The sequence below is a fragment of the Poromitra crassiceps genome, assembly GCF_964638095.1.
Source record: "Poromitra crassiceps genome assembly, chromosome: 7".
NCBI classification, from domain to species: Eukaryota; Metazoa; Chordata; class Actinopteri; order Beryciformes; family Melamphaidae; genus Poromitra; species Poromitra crassiceps.
In genome coordinates this window covers 52999431-53004430 of record NC_139628.1, presented here as the reverse complement: position 1 = coordinate 53004430, position 5000 = coordinate 52999431, and the positions used below count along the sequence as shown (strand labels likewise).

At 43.3% G+C, this 5000-nt stretch overlaps 1 protein-coding gene across 2 annotated transcripts in view; it reads left to right on the top strand.

The window, feature by feature from the left end:
- stim2b (stromal interaction molecule 2b) overlaps positions 1-5000 on the top strand; it is a 111348-nt gene that overhangs the window by 68238 nt on the left and 38110 nt on the right. The window lies entirely within an intron of this gene.

Sequence of the window (5000 nt, the reverse complement as noted above, 5' to 3'; positions counted from 1 at the left end):
CTCTGAAAGTAAATACAGAAATATATCCATGGCCAGCTTTGTTAGCTGTCATTAAAGTCTAACATTGATTCTTGATATGAAACAGTCAGTCTTCAGTGGTGACGTTGAGAGTTTTGTGTCAGCGTTCCAAACATGTGACACGTGGACAGAAGTGCAACAGTGATGTTATTTCTTGTGATGCTGCACCCACCCACCCACACACACACACACACACACACACACACACACACACACACGCACACACACCCACACACACCCGCACACACCCACACACACACCCGCACACACCCACACACACCCACACACACACACACACACACACACACACACCCACACACACACACACACACACACACACCCACACTCACACACCCACACACACACACACACACACAAAGGCCTTCAAGTGAGGCTTTAGTGTTTACGAGCCCCATAAAGCTGCTGTCAAATCTTTGCTAGCCATCAAATACATTTAAATGGCTCCGTCACAATTACAGAATGGCAATAGTGAGTGATGGTGTGTGTGTGTGTGTGTGTGTGTGTGTGTGTGTGTGAGAGCGAGCGAGCTAGGTGTTGATAGGGGTCTAGAGAGAAAGAGAGAGAGGAGGAGTGATTGACAGGGGTGGTTAGGGTGGTCATCTGAGAGCAGTCTGACCTGCCTGACCCCCGTGTCTCTTGGTAATCAACCACCTCTCACATTCAAAAAGAAACCAATCAGTACACATTCTGTGTGTGTGTGTGTGTGTGTGTGTGTGTGTGTGTGTGTGTGTGTGTGTGTGTGTGCGCGTGTGTGTGTGTGTGTGTGTGCGTCTTGGCAGGAGTCATATTTTTAACTGGCTGTCTGAGCAGGGCTGGTGTGAGAAACAGTGATACCTTGCAGGCCCGGAGTGGTGCCTTCAGGCCCCAATTATACTCCATTTTCATACGGAAATAAATGCGTCCGTTTCAAACGGTGTAATCGTCACTGCCCACATACCTCCACGCGTCTTTCACGTCTTTGGTATCATGTTAGGCAATACATCCACTAGTGGGCAGTAGAGAGTCAAATGTGTGAGTGTGTGTGTGTGTGTGTGTGTGGTTCTTCTCCGTTTCATGCGTATCCGTAAGCTTGCAGAGGATGGACAGAAAATACGCATGAAATGAATGCAGAGTAGGAACAGAAGGCTCTGTCCATCTCTGTCTTTAACGTAGAGTATAATATAATTGGACCTTCAGTAGGTGTGGAGGCTTGATGCCTTTGGGCCCAGTGTAAAGAAAACCCTGTTGGAACCGGACCCGGGCCCATGCATGTTAAGGAGATACAGTATGTGTGTGTCTGTTACAGCTGGGGATCGCTTCCTTGAGTTCTTTAAGGTATATCGACCCAAATAACCAGTACCAAGTAGTAATGAAACTTGTCCTCCAGTCAAACAATATGATGCATTCCATCCTTGTTGGTCACAGATCTACAGTAGGAAGGAATGACTATTTGTATGGTTTGACTCGCAGCCAATCACCGCAAGCGCTCTTTAATTGAATGTGACGTGTGATTGGCCCACTGCTGCAGCAGCGACACCCCCATACAGTATGTGGTGGTGAAGTCGAGCGGAGCAGCTGGCAGTTCAGCGTAACCATCACAAGTACAGGTATGACTATATACTGTACGCCTGTGGCATCTGCGCCAAATAAATGCATACAATGCGGAAGGATTATCTCCACAAAATATGAAAAAAGCGCATTGAATGAAGTCCTCTGTTGATCGGTGTCACTTTAAGGGTTCTGTCTGATATTGTAATTTTTTAGATGATACCCAGCCATATGGTCTCTGTGTGTCAAGTGTTGGTGAGTGTGTGTGTGTGTGTGTGTGTGTGTGTGTGTGTGTGCGCGTGTGCGTGTGCGTGCATGCGTGCGTGTATATGTACTAGGGGTGGGGCAAAAAATCGATTCACCTAAGTATCGCGATTTTTAATGTCACGATTTTTTTAATCGATCTTTTATTCCAGAATCGATAATCGAAAAAAAAAAAAAAAAAAAATTGGTGCTTGCAGTCAGGCCACTCACTGAACAGCAGGCCAGGCGCCGCCTACTGGTTTACTAGTGGTTTTATTACTTTATTAGTTAGTCTGAAGTAATAATTACACTTCAGGGTAAAATTGGACTTCAAACGGCCCAAATCTGGCTTCAAACGGCCCAAATTGGGCTTCAAACGGCCCAAATTTCACGCGTGTCGGCCCATATCGGCCTGGCCTGCTTGGTATCTAATGCCCGGCCTGAATTATGATCCCAGTCCGCCCCTGTTTTTAACTATATCGCCCAGCCCTACTCATGATATAATATACAGTCTCTAGTGTATGATTCAACTTTTCTAATGTTCTAATCTAGTGTAAAAAAGCAAACAAACTGAAAAAAGAAAAGAAAAAAATAAACAAAAATCGCAATAAATCGTAATATCGAATCGCAATAATCGTAGAATCGCAATACTTAAGAATCGCAATATAAATCGAATCGGCACCCAAGAATCGTGATAGTATCGAATCGGGAGATAAGTGAATCGCCACAGCCCTAATATGTACTGTATGAGAGTGAACACGTGTGTGTGTGTGTGTGTGTGTGCATGCGTGTGTGTGTGTGCGTGCGTGTGTGTGTGTGAGATGCAGACAGAGCCCCTCCCCTGGCTGTGCCCCTTGGCTTTATAAGGCCAATGAGACGTGGTGGTTTCTATAGCCAGAGTTGTTTTTGGCCGCCGCTCATTACTGAGGATTTCCAAGCTTCTCCTCCACACAGCTTCTCCTCCACACAGCTTCTCCTCCACACAGCTTCTCCTCCACACAGCTTCTCCTCCACACAGCTTCTCCTCCACACAGCTTCTCCTCCACACAGCTTCTCCTCCACACAGCTTCTCCTCCACACAGCTTCTCCTCCACACAGCTTCTCCTCCACACAGCTTCTCCTCCACACAGCTTCTCCTCCACACAGCTTCTCCTCCACACAGCTTCTCCTCCACACAGCTTCTCCTCCACACAGCTTCTCCTCCACCACACAGCTTCTCCTCCACACAGCTTCTCCTCCACACAGCTTCTCCTCCACACAGCTTCTCCTCCACACAGCTTCTCCTCCACACAGCTTCTCCTCCACACAGCTTCTCCTCCACACAGCCTGCCTTCCTTCCTTCACATGATGGATGCTCGTCTCGTCTATGGCTTAGCCTTAGCGTGATGCCAGAAGAACATCGTCTGGTGACCAAGAGCACAGGACTCCACTGTGCCCTGGTCTCACAGGACTCCACTGTGCCCTGCTCTATAATTGGATCAGATTGATAGGAAGTTAAAAAAAAAAACTTTTTTCTGGTCTGTCTCAGTTCTTTGCTGTGGTTGTGAGATTATGAGTGAGGATTTTGTTAGTAAAGAAAAAAAGCTATACATACATGTGTGTGTGTATATATATATATGATTTAAAGAGTTGTAGGGGTATTCTCCAGTTTAAAAAAATGTATAGGAAAAGAATAATTAACCAGTATGAAGTATCTGGATGATTTTCTTATTTTGTTTGTTCTCATGTGACATGATTGTGTCATAGTCACAAGATTGCTAATTATTAATTCGAATTTTGTTTCTCCGAGGCCATGATGTAGCGTCTATTTCAAATGACTGCTATCAAATTAGGCAGACCATCTATGTTTGTTTTTTTACAATTTTCTTGAGAAAGGGGCAGGTATAATAAGTTTTCTTCATCCTGCTCCTTTCTGGCCAAACCTGTAACCTGTTAAAGATATATTGTATGTATGTTTCTTGTATTGTGTTTGGTCAGAACAAATAAAAATGAAATGAAATGAAATGAAATATATATATATATATATATATATACACACACATATGTATGTATAGCTTTTTTTCTTTACTAACAAAATCCTCACTCATAATCTATATATATATATATACGTATACGTATGTGTATGTATATATATATACATTACATATATACATATATATACATGTGTGTGTGTATGTATGTATATATATATATATACATATACATGTGTGTATGTATGTATATATATATAGACATATACATATGTGTATGTATATATATATATATACATATACATATGTGTATGTATGTGTATATATATATACTGTATATATATGATTTATATATATATGTATGCATACATACATAGGGCCTACATACATACTGTACATACATACATACAATCTTTTTTGTAAATTTATCCTAAATCGCCACTAAATTAGCTGTTGAGATGCCCATGTGAGCAAACTGTGTTGGCGTCTCTTTGACCATCTCAAGATTGAGGATTGTCAGCTGTCATTCGACTTAATTTGAATATCTTCATAGCCAGATTCCTCCACGCGTGTGTCTGGGTTCTTTAACAGTAATGCAGCGCTGGGCTTTGGTTCTCCTGGACTCCCTGAACCCCCCCCAAAAAACATGTCTCTCAACATTCATGGTTAATTATAGGAAAGTCATATGTCGTATCAGTTTTACAATGTACTGTGAACTGTTCAAGTGATAAAGTGCCTATGTCATGCCCTCAGTCACTGAAATGTGCTGTGGTCTCATGATTCTGAATAGAGCTGAATCGCTTCCTCTGACCAAGTCAAACTCTTTTTAGGAGGATTTGTCTCAACTTCTATGGGGAAAATGAATGGGGAATTAATTCCCGTAGGGTCCCGTGCAGAACCCGGAAGAGGGCCTGACTATAGACCAGTGTTTCTCAAACAGTGGTCCGCCACCACCACTGGTGGTCCGCGGGCGCCCCCCAGTGGTCCGCGAGTAGATTTATATTTTTTTCCTTTTTTTTTTTACCTCCCACTATCCAATCAGAGAAATGTTTACATTTTCTGGGAAAATCAAGGTCAGATCACGATGCCTCTAAAGGACTATAAGTATTTTTTCACCCCGAATACAACGCCACCACCACTGACTCTCTACGACTTGCGCTTGTGGAGATACGTCCACTCTGCCTGCAGGGCTACAGGAGAGAGACAGAGTACAGCGGGTGG